The sequence below is a fragment of the Phyllobates terribilis genome, unplaced genomic scaffold (assembly GCF_046119375.1).
Source record: "Phyllobates terribilis strain yellow unplaced genomic scaffold, ASM4611937v1 Scaffold_3__8_contigs__length_932513732, whole genome shotgun sequence".
NCBI classification, from domain to species: Eukaryota; Metazoa; Chordata; class Amphibia; order Anura; family Dendrobatidae; genus Phyllobates; species Phyllobates terribilis.
This window is the reverse complement of record NW_027362763.1, coordinates 523,972,087-523,987,925: the sequence shown is the minus strand read 5'-3', so window position 1 is coordinate 523,987,925 and position 15,839 is coordinate 523,972,087.

Below are 15,839 nucleotides of genomic sequence, written 5' to 3'. Positions count from 1 at the left end.
GCAGTGTGTGGGACTTGGTCCATTAGTCCATCTATACTGACCTCCATCAGGTTGCAAATTCAATCTAATTTTTTTCTGCATCTATCTCTGAAAAAAATATTAAGGCTTCTAGCAGTGTGTGGGACTTGGTCTATTAGTCCATCTATACTGAGCTCCATCAGGTTGCAAATTCAGTCTAATTTTTTTCTGCATCTAGTACTGAAAAAATATTTAGGCTTCTAGCAGTGTGTGGGACTTGGTCTATTAGTCCATCTATACTGACCTCCATCAGGTTGCAAACTCAATCTAATTTTTTTCTGCATCTAGCTCTGAAAAAATATTTCACCTTGTAGCAGTGTGTGGGACTTGTTCTATTAGTCTATCTATACTAACCATCACCAGGTTGCAAATTAAAAATATTTTTTATCTGCATCTAGCTCAGAAAAAATATTTAGGCTTCTAGCAGAGTGAGGGACTTGGTCTATCAATCCATCTATACTGACCTCCATCAGGTTGCAAAGTCAATCTAATTTTTTTCTGCATCCAGCTCTGAAAATATTTAGGCTTCTAGCAGTGTGTGGGACTTGGTCTATTAGTCCATCTATACTGACCTCCATCAGGTTGCAAATTCAATCTAATTTTTTTCTGCATCTAGCTCTGAAAAAATATTTCGGCTTCTAGCAGGGTGTGGGACTTGGTCTATTAGTCCATCTATACTGACCTCCATCAGGTTGCAAATTCAACCTAATTTTTCTGCATCTAGCTCTGAAAAAATATTTCAGCTTCTAGCAGTGTGTGGGACTTGTTCTATTAGTCCATCTATACTGACCTCCATCTGGTTGCAAATTCAATCTAATTTTTTTCTGCATCTAGCTCTGAAAATATTTAGGCTTCTAGCAGTGTGTGGGACTTGGTCTATTATTCCATCTATACTGACCTCCATCAGGTTGCAAATTCAATCTAATTTTTTTCTGCATCTAGCTCTGAAAAAATATTTCAGATTGTAGCAGTGTGTGGGACTTGGTCTATTAGTCCATCTATACTGACCTCCATCAGGTTGCAAATTCAATATAATTTTTTTCGGCATCTAGCTCTGAAAAAATATTTCAGCTTGTTGGATTGTGTGGGACTTAGTCTATTAGTCCATCTATACTGTCCTCCATCAGGTTGCAAATTCAATCTAATTTATTTCTGCATCTAGCTCTGAAAATATTTAGGCTTCTAACAGTGTGTGGCACTTGGTTTATTAGTCCATCTATACTGACTTCCATCAGGTTGCAAATTCAATCTAATTTTTTTCTGCATCTAGCTCTGAAAAAATATATAGGCTTCAAGCAGTGTGTGGGACTTGGTCTATTAGTCCATTTATACTGACCTCCATCAGGAGGCAAATTCAATCTAATTTTTTTCTGCATCTAGCTCTGAAAAAATATTTCACCTTGTAGCTGTGTGTGGGACTTGTTCTATTAGTCCATCTATACTAACCTCCACCAGGTTGCAAATTAAAAATATTTTTTATCTGCATCTAGCTCTGAAAAAATATTTAGGCTTCTAGCAGTGTGTGGGACTTGGTCTATTAGTCCATCTATACTAACCTCCATCAGGTTGCAAATTCAATCTAAGTTTTTTCTGCATCTAGCTCTAAAAATATTTAGGCTTCTAGCAGTGTGTGGCACTTGGTTTATTAGTCCATCTATACTGACCTCCATCAGGTTGCAAATTCAATCTAATTTTTTTCTGCATCTAGCTCTGAAAAAATATTTAGGCTTCTAGCAGTGTGTGGGACTTGGTCTATTAGTCCATCTATACTGACCTCCATCAGGTTGCAAATTCAATATAATTTTTTTCTGCATCTAGTACTGAAAAAATATTTAAGCTTCTAGCAGTGTGTGGGACTTGTTCTATTAGTCCATCTATACTGACCTCCATCTGGTTGCAAATTCAATCTAATTTTTTTCTGCATCTAGCTCTGAAAATATTTAGGCTTCTAGCAGTGTGTGGGACTTGGTCTATTAGTCCATCTATACTGACCTCCATCAGGTTGCAAATTCAATCTAATTTTTTTCTGCATCTAGCTCTGAAAAAATATTTCAGATTGTAGCAGTATGTGGGACTTGTTCTATTATTTCATCTATACTGACCTCCATCAGGTTGCAAATTCAATCTAATTTTTTTCTGCATCTAGCTCTGAAAATACTTAGGCTTCTAGCAGTGTGTGGGACTTGGTCTATTAGTCCATCTATACTGACCTCCATCAGGTTGCAAATTCAATATAATTTTTTTCGGCATCTAGCTCTGAAAAAATATTTCAGCTTGTTGGATTGTGTGGGACTTAGTCTATTAGTCCATCTATACTGTCCTCCATCAGGTTGCAAATTCAATCTAATTTATTTCTGCATCTAGCTCTGAAAATATTTAGGCTTCTAGCAGTGTGTGGCACTTGGTTTATTAGTCCATCTATACTGACCTCCATCAGGTTGCAAATTCAATCTAAGTTTTTTCTGCATCTAGCTCTGAAAAAATATTTAGGCTTCTAGCAGTGCGTGGGACTTGGTCTATTAGTCCATCTATACTGACCTCCATCAGGTTGCAAATTCAATCTAATTTTTTTCTGCATCTAGCTATGAAAAAATATTTCAGCTTGTAGCAGTGTGTGGGAGACTTGGTCTATTAGTCCATCTATACTGACCTCCATCAGGTTGCAAATTCAATCTAATTTTTTTCTGCATCTAGCTCTGAAAATATTTATGCTTCTAGCAGTGTGTGGGACTTGGTCTATTAGTCCATCTATTCTGACCTCCATCAGGTTACAAATTCAATCTAATTTTTTTCTGCATCTAGCTCTGAAAAAATATATAGGCTTCAAGCAGTGTGTGGGACTTGGTCTATTAGTCCATCTATACTGACCTCCATCAGGTTGCAAATTCAATCTAATTTTTTTCTGCATCTAGCTCTGAAAAAATATTTCAGCTTGTAGCAGTGTGTGGGACTTGGTCTATTAGTCCATTTATACTGACCTCCATCAGGAGGCAAATTCAATCTAATTTTTTTCTGCATCTAGCTCTGAAAAAATATTTCACCTTGTAGCTGTGTGTGGGACTTGTTCTATTAGTCCATCTATACTAACCTCCACCAGGTTGCAAATTAAAAATATTTTTTATCTGCATCTAGCTCTGAAAAAATATTTAGGCTTCTAGCAGTGTGTGGGACTTGGTCTATTAGTCCATCTATAGTAACCTCCATCAGGTTGCAAATTCAATCTAAGTTTTTTCTGCATCTAGCTCTGAAAATATTTAGGCTTCTAGCAGTGTGTGGCACTTGGTTTATTAGTCCATCTATACTGACCTCCATCAGGTTGCAAATTCAATCTAATTTTTTTCTGCATCTAGCTCTGAAAAAATATTTAGGCTTCTAGCAGTGTGTGGGACTTGGTCTATTAGTCCATCTATACTGACCTCCATCAGGTTGCAAATTCAATATAATTTTTTTCTGCATCTAGTACTGAAAAAATATTTAAGCTTTTAGCAGTGTGTGGGACTTGGTCTATTAGTCCATCTATACTGACCTCCATCAGGTTGCAAATTCAATCTAAATTTTTTCTGCATCTAGCTGTGAAAAAATATTTCAGCTAGTAGCAGTGTGTGGGACTTGGTCTATTAGTCCATCTATACTGACCTCCATCAGGTTGCAAATTCAATCTAATTTTTTTCTGCATCTAGCTCTGAAAAAATATTTCACATTGTAGCTGTGTGTGGGACTTGTTCTATTAGTTCATCTATACTAACCTCCACCAGGTTGCAAATTAAAAATATTTTTTATCTGCATCTAGCTCTGAAAAAATATTTAGGCTTCTAGCAGTGTGTGGGACTTGGTCTATTAGTCCATCTATACTGACCTCCATTAGGTTGCAAATTCAATCTAATTTTTTTCTGCATCTAGCTCTGAAAAAATATATAGGCTTCAAGCAGTGTGTGGGACTTGGTCTATTAGTCCATCTATACTGAGCTCCATCAGGTTGCAAATTCAGTCTAATATTTTTCTGCATGTAGTACTGAAAAAATATTTAGGCTTCTAGCAGTGTGTGGGACTTGGTAAATTAGTCCATCTATACTGACCTCCATCAGGTTGCAAATTCAATCTAATTTTTTTCTGCATCTATCTCTGAAAAAATATTTCAGCTTGTAGCAGTGTGTGGGACTTGGTCTATTAGTCCATCTATACTAACCTCCACCAGGTTGCAAATTAAAAATATTTTTTATCCGCATTTAGCTCTGAAAAAATATTTAGGCTTCTAGCAGTGTGTGGGACTTGGTCTATCAGTCCATCTATGCTGACCTCCATCAGGTTGCAAATTCAATCTAATTTTTTTCTGCATCTAGCTCTGAAAAAATATTTGGGCTTCTAGCAGTGTGTGGGACATGGTCTATTAGTCCATCTATACTAACCTCCATCAGGTTGCAAATTCAGTCTAATATTTTTCTGCATGTAGTACTGAAAAAATATTTAGGCTTCTAGCAGTGTGTGGGACTTGGTAAATTAGTCCATCTATACTGACCTCCATCAGGTTGCAAATTCAATCTAATTTTTTTCTGCATCTAGCTCTGAAAAAATATTTCAGCTTGTAGCAGTGTGTGGGACTTGGTCTATTAGTCCATCTATACTAACCTCCACCAGGTTGCAAATTAAAAATATTTTTTATCCGCATTTAGCTCTGAAAAAATATTTAGGCTTCTAGCAGTGTGTGGGACTTGGTCTATCAGTCCATCTATGCTGACCTCCATCAGGTTGCAAATTCAATCTAATTTTTTTCTGCATCTAGCTCTGAAAAAATATTTGGGCTTCTAGCAGTGTGTGGGACATGGTCTATTAGTCCATCTATACTAACCTCCATCAGGTTGCAAATTCAATCTAATTTTTTTCTGCATCCAGCTCTGAAAATATTCAGGCTTCTAGCAGTGTTTGGGTCTTGGTGTATTAGTCCATCTATACTGACCTCCATCAGGTTGCAAATTCAATCTAATTTTTTTCTGCATCTAGCTGTGAAAATATTTAGGCTTCTAGCAGTGTGTGGGACTTGGTCTATTAGTCCATCAATACTGACCTCCATCATTTTGCAAATTCAATCTAATTTTTTTCTGTATCTAGCTCTGAAAAAATATTTCAGCTTGTAGCAGTGTGTGGGACTTGGTCTATTAGTCCATCTATACTGACCTCCATCAGGTTGCAAATTCAATCTAATTTTTTTCTGCATCTAGTTCTGAAATTATTTAGGCTTCTAGCAGTGTGTGGGACTTGGTCTATCAGTCCATCTATACTGACTTCCATCAGGTTGCAATTTCAATCTAATTTTTTTCTGCATCTATCTCTGAAAAAATATTTCAGCTTGTAGCAGTGTGTGGGACTTGGTCTATTAGTCCATCTATACTGACCTCCATCAGGTTGCAAATTCAATCTATTTTTTTTCTGCATCTAGCTCTGAAAATATTTAGGCTTCTAGCAGTGTGTGAGCCTTGGTCTATTAGTCCATCTATACTGACCTCCATCAGGTTGCAAATTCAATCTAATTTTTTTCTGCATCTAGCTCTGAAAAAATATTTCAGCTTTTACCAGTGTGTGGGACTTGGTCTATTAGTCCATCTATACTGACCTCCATCAGGTTGCAAATTCAATCTAATTTTTTTCTGAATCTAGCTCTGAAAATATTTAGGCTTCTATCAGTGTGTGGGACTTGGTCCATTAGTCCATCTATACTGACCTCCATCAGGTTGCAAATTAAATCTAATTTTTTTCTGCATCTATCTCTGAAATAAATATTTAGGCTTCTAGCAGTGTGTGGGACTTGGTCTATTAGTCAATCTATACTGACCTCCTTCAGGTTGCAAATTCAATCTAATTTTTTTCTGCATCTAGCTCTGAAAAAATATTTAGGCTTCTAGCAGTGTGAGGGACTTGGTCTATTAGTCCATCTATACTAAACACCATCAGGTTGCAAATTCAATCTATTTTTTTTCTGCATCTAGCTCTGAAAAAATATTTCAGCTTGTAGCAGTGTGTGGGACTTGGTCTATTAGTCCATCTATACTGACCTCCATCAGGTTGCAAATTCAATCTAATTTTTTTTTGCATCCAGCTCTGAAAAAATATTTCGGCTTCAAGCAGTGTGTGGGACTTGGTCTATTAGTCCATCTATACTAACCTCCACCAGGTTGCAAGGTAAAAATATTTTTTATCTGCATCTAGCTCTGAAAAAATATTTAGGCTTCTAGCAGTGTGTGGGACTTGGTCTATCAGTCCATCTATACTGACCTCCATCAGGTTGCAAATTCAATCTAATTTTTTTCTGCATCTAGCTCTGAAAAAATATTTAGGCTTCTAACAGTGTGAGGGACTTGGTCTATTAGCCCATCTCTACTAACCTCCATCAGGTTTCAAATTTAATCTAATTTTTTTCTGCATCCAGCTCTGAAAATATTTAGGCTTCTAGCAGTGTGGGGGACTTGGTCTATTAGTCCATCTATACTGACCTCCATCAGGTTGCAAATTCAATCTAATTTTTTTCTGCATCTAGCTCTGAAAAAATATTTCGGCTTCTAGCAGGGTGTGGGACTTGGTCTATTAGTGCATCTATACTGACCTCCATCAGGTTGCAAATTCAATATAATTTTTTTCTGCATCTAGCTCTGAAAAAATATTTCAGCTTCTAGCAGTGTGTGGGACTTGTTCTATTAGTCCATCTATACTGACCTCCATCAGGTTGCAAATTCAATCTTATTTCTTTCTGCATCTAGTACTGAAAATATTTATGCTTCTAGCAGTGTGTGGTACTTGGTCTATTAGTTCTTCTATACTGACCTCCATCAGGTTGCAATTTCAATCTAATTTTTTCTGCATCTAGCTCTGAAAAAATATTTCAGATTGTAGCAGTGTGTGGAACTTGTTCTATTAGTACATCTATACTGACCTCCATCAGGTTGCAAATTCAATCTAATTTTTTTCTGCATCTAGCTCTGAAAAAATATTTCAGCTTTTAGCAGTGTGTGGGAGACTTGGTCTATTAGTCCATCTATACTGACCTCTATCAGGTTGCAAATTCAATCTAATTTATTTCTGCATCTAGCTCTGAAAATATTTAGGCTTCTAGCAGTGTGTGGCACTTGGTTTATTAGTCCATCTATACTGACCTCCATCAGGTTGCAAATTCAATCTAATTTTTTTCTGCATCTAGCTCTGAAAAAATATTTAGGCTTCTAGCAGTGTGTGGGACTTGGTCTATTAGTCCATCTATACTGACCTCCATCAGGTTTAAAATTCAATCTAATTTTTTTCTGCACCTAGCTCTGAAAAAATATTTAGGCTTGCAGCAGTGTGTGGAACTTGGTCTATTAGTCCATCTATACTAACCTCCATCAGGTTGCAAATTCAATCTAATTTTTTTCTGCATCTAGCTCTGAAAAAATATTTCAGCTTGCAGCAGTGTGTGGGAGACTTGGTCTATTAGTCCATCTATACTGACCTCCATCAGGTTGCAAATTCAATCTAATTTTTTTCTGCATCTAGCTCTGAAAATATTTATGCTTCTATCAGTGTGTGGGACTTGGTCTATTAGTCCATCTATACTGACCTCCATCAGGTTGCAAATTCAAACTAATTTTTTTCTGCATCTAGCTCTGAAAAAATATATAGGCTTCAAGCAGTGTGTGGGACTTGGTCTATTAGTCCATCTATACTGAGCTCCATCAGGTTGCAAATTCAGTCTAATTTTTTTCTGCATCTAGTACTGAAAAAATATTTAAGCTTCTAGCAGTGTGTGGGACTTGGTCTATTAGTCCATCTATACTGACATCCATCAGGTTGCAAATTCAATCTGATTTTTTTCTGCATCTAGCTCTGAAAAAATATTTCACCTTGTAGCTGTGTGTGGGACTTGTTCTATTAGTCCATCTATACTAACCTCCACCAGGTTGCAAATTAAAAATATTTTTTATCTGCATCTAGCTCTGAAAAAATATTTAGGTTTCTAGCAGTGTGTGGGACTTGGTCTATTAGTTAATCTATACTAACCTCCATCAGGTTGCAAATTCAATCGAATTTTTTTCTGCATCTAGCTCTGAAAAAATATTTCAGCTTGTAGCAGTGTGTGGGAGACTTGGTCTGTTAGTCCATCTATACTGACCTCCATCAGGTTGCAAATTCAAACTAATTTTTTTCTGCATCTAGCTCTGAAAAAATATTTCAGCTTGTAGCAGTGTGTGGGACTTGGTCTATTAGTCCATCTATACTGAGCTCCATCAGGTTGCAAATTCAGTCTAATTTTTTTCTGCATCTAGTACTGAAAAAATATTTAAGCTTCTAGCAGTTTGTGGGACTTGGTCTATTAGTCCATTTATACTGACATCCATCAGGTTGCAAATTCAATCTAATTTTTTTCTGCATCTAGCTCTGAAAAAATATTTCAGCTTGTAGCAGTGTGTGGGACTTGGTCTATTAGTCCATCTATACTGACCTCCATCAGGTTGCAAATTCAATCTGATTTTTTTCTGCATCTAGCTCTGAAAAAATATTTCACCTTGTAGCTGTGTGTGGGACTTGTTCTATTAGTCCATCTATACTAACCTCCACCAGGTTGCAAATTAAAAATATTTTTTATCTGCATCTAGCTCTGAAAAAATATTTAGGCTTCTAGCAGTGTGTGGGACTTGGTCTATTAGTTAATCTATACTAACCTCCATCAGGTTGCAAATTCAATCTAATTTTTTTCTGCATCTAGCTCTGAAAAAATATTTCAGCTTGTAGCAGTGTGTGGGAGACTTGGTCTGTTAGTCCATCTATACTGACCTCCATCAGGTTGCAAATTCAATCTAATTTTTTTCTGCATCTAGCTCTAAAAATATTTATGCTTCTAGCAGTGTGTGGGACTTGGTCTATTAGTCCATCTATACTGACCTCCATCAGGTTGCAAATTCAATCTAATTTTTTTCTGCATCTAGCTCTGAAAAAATATATAGGCTTCAAGCAGTGTGTGGGACTTGGTCTATTAGTCCATCTATACTGAGCTAAATTCAGGTTGCAAATTCAGTCTAATTTTTTTCTGCATCTAGTACTGAAAAAATATTTCGGCTTCAAGCAGTGTGTAGGACTTGGTCTATTAGTCCATCTATACTAACCTCCACCAGGTAGCAAGGTAAAAATATTTTTTTTCTGCATCTAGCACTGAAAAAATATATAGGCTTCTAGCAGTGTGTGGGACTTGGTCTATCAGTCCATCTATACTGACCTCCATCAGGTTGCAAATTCAATCTAATTTTTTTCTGCATCTAGCTCTGAAAAAATATTTAGGCTTCTAGCAGTGTGAGGGACTTGGTCTATTAGTCCATCTATACTAACCTCCATCAGGTTGCAAATTTAATCTAATTTTTTTCTGCATCCAGCTCTGAAAATATTTAGGCTTCTAGCAGTGTGTGGGACTTGGTCTATTAGTCCATCTATACTGACCTCCATCAGGTTGCAAATTCAATCTGATTTTTTTCTGCATCTAGCTCTGAAAAAATATTTCACCTTGTAGCTGTGTGTGGGACTTGGTCTATTATTCCATCTATACTGACCTCCACCAGGTTGCAAATTAAAAATATTTTTTATCTGCTTCTAGCTCTGAAAAAATATTTAGGCTTCTAGCAGTGTGTGGGACTTGGTCTATTAGTTAATCTATACTAACCTCCATCAGGTTGCAAATTCAATCTAATTTTTTTCTGCATCTAGCTCTGAAAAAATATTTCAGCTTGTAGCAGTGTGTGGGAGACTTGGTCTGTTAGTCCATCTATACTGACCTCCATCAGGTTGCAAATTCAATCTAATTTTTTTCTGCATCTAGCTCTAAAAATATTTATGCTTCTAGCAGTGTGTGGGACTTGGTCTATTAGTCCATCTATACTGACCTCCATCAGGTTGCAAATTCAATCTAATTTTTTTCTGCATCTAGCTCTGAAAAAATATATAGGCTTCAAGTAGTGTGTGGGACTTGGTCTATTAGTCCATCCATACTGAGCTCCATCAGGTAGCAAATTCAGTCTAATTTTTTTCTGCATCTAGTACTGAAAAAATATTTAGGCTTCTAGCAGTGTGTGGGACTTGATCTATTAGTACATCTATACTGACCTCCATCAGGTTGCAAGTTCAATCTAATTTTTTTCTGCATCTAGCTCTGAAAAAATATTCCGACTTCTAGCAGGGTGTGGGAGACTTGGTCTATTAGTCCATCTATGCTGACCTCCATCAGGTTGCAAATTCAATATAATTTTTTTCTGCATCTAGCTCTGAAAAAATATTTCAGCTTCTAGCAGTGTGTGGGACTTGTTCTATTAGTCCATCTATACTGACCTCCATCAGGTTGCAAATTCAATCTAATTTTTTTCTGCATCTAGCTTTGAAAATATTTAGGCTTCTAGCAGTGTGTGGGACTTGGTCTATTAGTCCATCAATACTGACCTCCATCAGGTTGCAAATTCAATCTAATTTTTTTCTGCATCTAGCTCTGAAAAAATATTTCAGCTTGTAGCAGTGTGTGGACTTGGTCTATTAGTCCATCTATACTGACCTCCATCAGGTTGCAAATTCAATCTAATTTTTTTCTGCATCTAGCTCTGAAAATATTTAGGCTTCTAGCAGTGTGTGGGACTTGGTCTATTAGTCCATCTATACTGACTTCCATCAGGTTGCAATTTCAATCTAATTTTTTTCTGCATCTATCTCTGAAAAAATATTTAGGCTTCTAGCAGTGTGTGGGACTTGGTCTATTAGTCCATCTATACTGATCTCCATCAGGTTGCAAATTCAATCTAATTTTTTTCTGCATCTAGCTCTGAAAATATTTAGGCTTCTAGAAGTGTGTGAGCCTTGGTCTATTAGTCCATCTATACTGACCTCCATCAGGTTGGAAATTCAATCTAATTTATTTCTGCATCTAGCTCTGAAAAAATATTTCAGCTTTTAGCAGTGTGTGGGACTTGGTCTATTAGTCCATCTATACTGACCTCCATCAGGTTGCAAATTCAATCTTATTTTTTTCTGAATCTAGCTCTGAAAATATTTAGGCTTCTAGCAGTGTGTGGGACTTGGTCCATTAGTCCATCTATACTGACCTCCATCAGGTTGCAAATTCAATCTAATTTTTTTCTGCATCTCTCTCTAAAATAAATATTTAGGCTTCTAGCAGTGTGTGGGACTTGGTCTATTAGTCCATCTATACTGACCTCCATCAGGTTGCAAATTCAATCTAATTTTTTTCTGCATCTAGCTCTGAAAAAATATTTAGGCTTCTAGCAGTGTGTGGGATTTGGTCTATTAGTCCATCTATACTAACCTCCATCAGGTTGCAAATTCAATCTATTTTTTTTCTGCATCTAGCTCTGAAAAAATATTTCAGCTTGTAGCAGTGTGTGGGACTTGTTCTATTAGTCCATCTATACTGACCGCCATCAGGTTGCAAATTCAATCTAATTTTTTTCTGCATCTAGCTTTGAAAATATTTAGGCTTCTAGCAGTGTGTGGGACTTGGTCTATTAGTCCATCTATACTGACTTCCATCAGGTTGCAATTTCAATCTAATTTTTTTCTGCATCTATCTCTGAAAAAATATTTAGGCTTCTAGCAGTGTGTGGGACTTGGTCTATTAGTCCATCTATACTGACCTCCATCAGGTTGCAAATTCAATCTAATTTTTTTCTGCATCTAGCTCTGAAAATATTTAGGCTTCTAGCAGTGTGTGAGCCTTGGTCTATTAGTCCATCTATACTGACCTCCATCAGGTTGCAAATTCAATCTAATTTTTTTCTGCATCTAGCTCTGAAAAAATATTTCAGCTTTTAGCAGTGTGTGGGACTTGGTCTATTAGTGCATCTATACTGACCTCCATCAGGTTGCAAATTCAATCTAATTTTTTTCTGCATCTAGCTCTGAAAAAATATTTAGGCTTCTAGCAGTGTGTGGGATTTGGACTATTAGTCCATCTATACTAACCTCCATCAGGTTGCAAATTCAATCTATTTTTTTTCTGCATCTAGCTCTGAAAAAATATTTCAGCTTGTAGCAGTGTGTGGGACTTGGTCTATTAGTCCATCTATACTGACTTCCATCAGGTTGCAAATTCAATCTAATTTTTTTCTGCATCTAGATCTGAAAATATTTAGGCTTCTAGCAATGTGTGGGACTTGGTCTATTAGTCCATCTATACTGACCTCCATCAGGTTGCAAATTCAATCTAATTTTTTTCTGCATCCAGCTCTGAAAAAATATTTTGGCTTCAAGCAGTGTGTGGGACTTGGTCTATTAGTCCATCTATACTAACCTCCACCAGGTTGCAAGGTAAAAATATTTTTTATCTGCATCTAGCTCTGAAAAAATATTTAGGCTTCTAGCAGTGTGTGGGACTTGGTCTATCAGTCCATCTATACTGACCTCCATCAGGTTGCAAATTCAATCTAATTTTTTTCTGCATCTAGCTTTGAAAAAATATTTAGGCTTCTAGCAGTGTGAGGGACTTGGTCTATTAGTCCATCTATACTAACCTCCGTCAGGTTGCAAATTCAATCTAATTTTTTTCTGCATCCAGCTCTGAAAATATTTAGGCTTCTAGCAGTGTGTGGGACTTGGTCTATTAGTCCATCTATACTGACCTCCATCAGGTTGCAAATTCAATCTAATTTTTTTCTGCATCTAGCTCTGAAAAAATTTTCCAGATTGTAGCAGTGTGTGGGACTTGTTCTATTAGTCCATCTATACTGACCTCCATCAGGTTGCAAATTCAATCTAATTTTTTTCTGCCTCTAGCTCTGAAAATATTAAGGCTTCTAGCAGTGTGTGGGACTTGGTCTATTAGTCCATCTATACTGACCTCCATCACGTTGCAAATTCAATCTAATTTTTTTCTGCATCTAGCTCTGAAAAAATATTTCAGCTTGTAGGAGTGTGTGGGACTTGGTCTATTAGTCCATCTATACTGACCTCCTTCAGGTTGCAAATTCAATCTAATTTATTTCTGCATCTAGCTCTGAAAAAATATTTAGGCTTGCAGCAGTGTGTGGAACTTGGTCTATTAGTCCATCTATACTAACCTCCATCAGGTTGCAAATTGAATCTAATTTTTTTCTGCATCTAGCTCTGAAAAAATATATCAGCTTGTAGCAGTGTGTGGGAGACTTGGTCTATTAGTCCATCTATACTGACCTCCATCAGGTTGCAAATTCAAACTAATTTTTTTCTGCATCTAGCTCTGAAAAAATATATAGGCTTCAAGCAGTGTGTGGGACTTGGTCTATTAGTCCATCTATACTGAGCTCCATCAGGTGGCAAATTCAGTCTAATTTTTTTCTGCATCTAGTACTGAAAAAATATTTAAGCTTCTAGCAGTGTGTGGGACTTGGTCTATTAGTCCATCTATACTGACATCCATCAGGTTGCACATTCAATCTAATTTTTTTCTGCATCTAGCTCTGAAAAAATATTTCAGCTTGTAGCAGTGTGTGGGAATTGGTCTATTAGTCCATCTATACTGACTTCCATCAGGTTGCAAATTCAATCTAATTTTTTTCTGCATCTAGCTCTGAAAAAATATTTCACCTTGTAGCTGTGTGTGGGACTTGTTCTATTAGTCCATCTATACTAACTTCCACCTGGTTGCAAATTAAAAATATTTTTTATCTGCATCCAGCTCTGAAAAAATATTTAGGCTTCTAGCAGTGTGTGGGACTTGGTCTATTAGTTAATCTATACTAACCTCCATCAGGTTGCAAATTCAATCTAATTTTTTTCTGCATCTAGCTCTGAAAAAGTATTTCAGCTTGTAGCAGTGTGTGGGAGACTTGGTCTATTAGTCCATCTATACTGACCTCCATCAGGTTGCAAATTCAATCTAATTTTTTTCTGCATCTAGCTCTAAAAATATTTATGCTTCTAGCAGTGTGTGGGACTTGGTCTATTAGTCCATCTATACTGACCTCCATCAGGTTGCAAATTCAATCTAATTTTTTTCTGCATCTAGCTCTGAAAAAATATATAGGCTTCAAGCAGTGTGTGGGACTTGGTCTATTAGTCCATCTATACTGAGCACCATCAGGTTGCAAATTCAGTCTAATTTTTTTCTGCATCTAGTACTGAAAAAATATTTAGGCTTCTAGCAGTGTGTGGGATTTGGTAAATTAGTCCATCTATACTGACCTCCATCAGGTTGCAAATTCAGTCTAATTTTTTTCTGCATCTAGCCCTGAAAAAAATATTTCAGCTTGTAGCAGTGTGTGGGACTTGGTCTATTAGTCCATCTATACTGACCTCCATCAGGTTGCAAATTCAATCTAATTTTTTTCTGCATCTAGCTCTGAAAAAATATTTCACCTTGTAGCTGTGTGTGGGACTTGTTCTATTAGTCCATCTATACTAACCTCCACCAGGTTGCAAATTAAAAATATTTTTTATCTGCATCTAGCTCTGAAAAAATATTTAGGCTTCTAGCAGTGTGTGGGACTTGGTCTATCAGTCCATCTATGCTGACCTCCATCAGGTTGCAAATTCAATCTAATTTTTTTCTGCATCTAGCTCTGAAAAAATATTTGGGCTTCTAGCAGTGTGTGGGACATGGTCTATTAGTACATCTATACTAACCTCCATCAGGTTGCAAATTCAATCTAATTTTTTTCTGCATCCAGCTCTGAAAATATTTAGGCTTCTAGCAGTGTGTGGGACTTGGTCTATTAGTCCATCTATACTGACCTCCATCAGGTTGCAAATTCAATCTAATTTTTTTCTGCATCTAGCTTTGAAAATATTTAGGCTTCTAGCAGTGTGTGGGACTTGGTCTATTAGTCCATCAATACTGACCTCCATCAGGTTGCAAATTCAATCTAATTTTTTTCTGCATCTAGCTCTGAAAAAATATTTCAGCTTGTAGCAGTGTGTGGGACTTGGTCTATTAGTCCATCTATACTGACCTCCATCAGGTTGCAAATTCAATATAATTTTTTTCTGCATCTAGCTCTGAAAATATTTAGGCTTCTAGCAGTGTGTGGGACTTGGTCTATTAGTCCATCTATAATGACTTCCATCAGGTTGCAATTTCAATCTAATTTTTTTCTGCATCTATCTCTGAAAAAATATTTAGGCTTCTAGCAGTGTGTGGGACTTGGTCTATTAGTCCATCTATACTGACCTCCATCAGGTTGCAAATTCAATCTAATTTTTTTCTGCATCTAGCTCTGAAAATATTTAGGCTTCTAGCAGTGTGTGAGCCTTGGTCTATTAGTCCATCTATACTGACCTCCATCAGGTTGCAAATTCAATCTAATTTTTTTCTGCATCTAGCTCTGAAAAAAATATTTCAGCTTTTAGCAGTTTGTGGGACTTGGTCTATTAGTCCATCTATACTGACCTCCATCAGGTTGCAAATTCAATCTAATTATTTTCTGAATCTAGCTCTGAAAATATTTAGGCTTCTAGCAGTGTGTGGGACTTGGTCCATTAGTCCATCTATACTGACCTCCATCAGGTTGCAAATTCAATCTAATTTTTTTCTGCATCTATCTCTGAAATAAATATTTAGGCTTCTAGCAGTGTGTGGGACTTGGTCTATTAGTCCATCTATACTGACCTCCATCAGGTTGCAAATTCAATCTAATTTTTTTCTGCATCTAGCACTGAAAAAATATTTAGGCTTCTAGCAGTGTGTGGGATTTGGTCTATTAGTCCATCTATATTAACCTCCATCAGGTTGCAAATTCAATCTATTTTTTTTCTGCATCTAGCTCTGAAAAAATATTTCAGCTTGTAGCAGTGTGTGGGACTTGGTCTATTAGTCCATCTATACTGACCTCCATTAG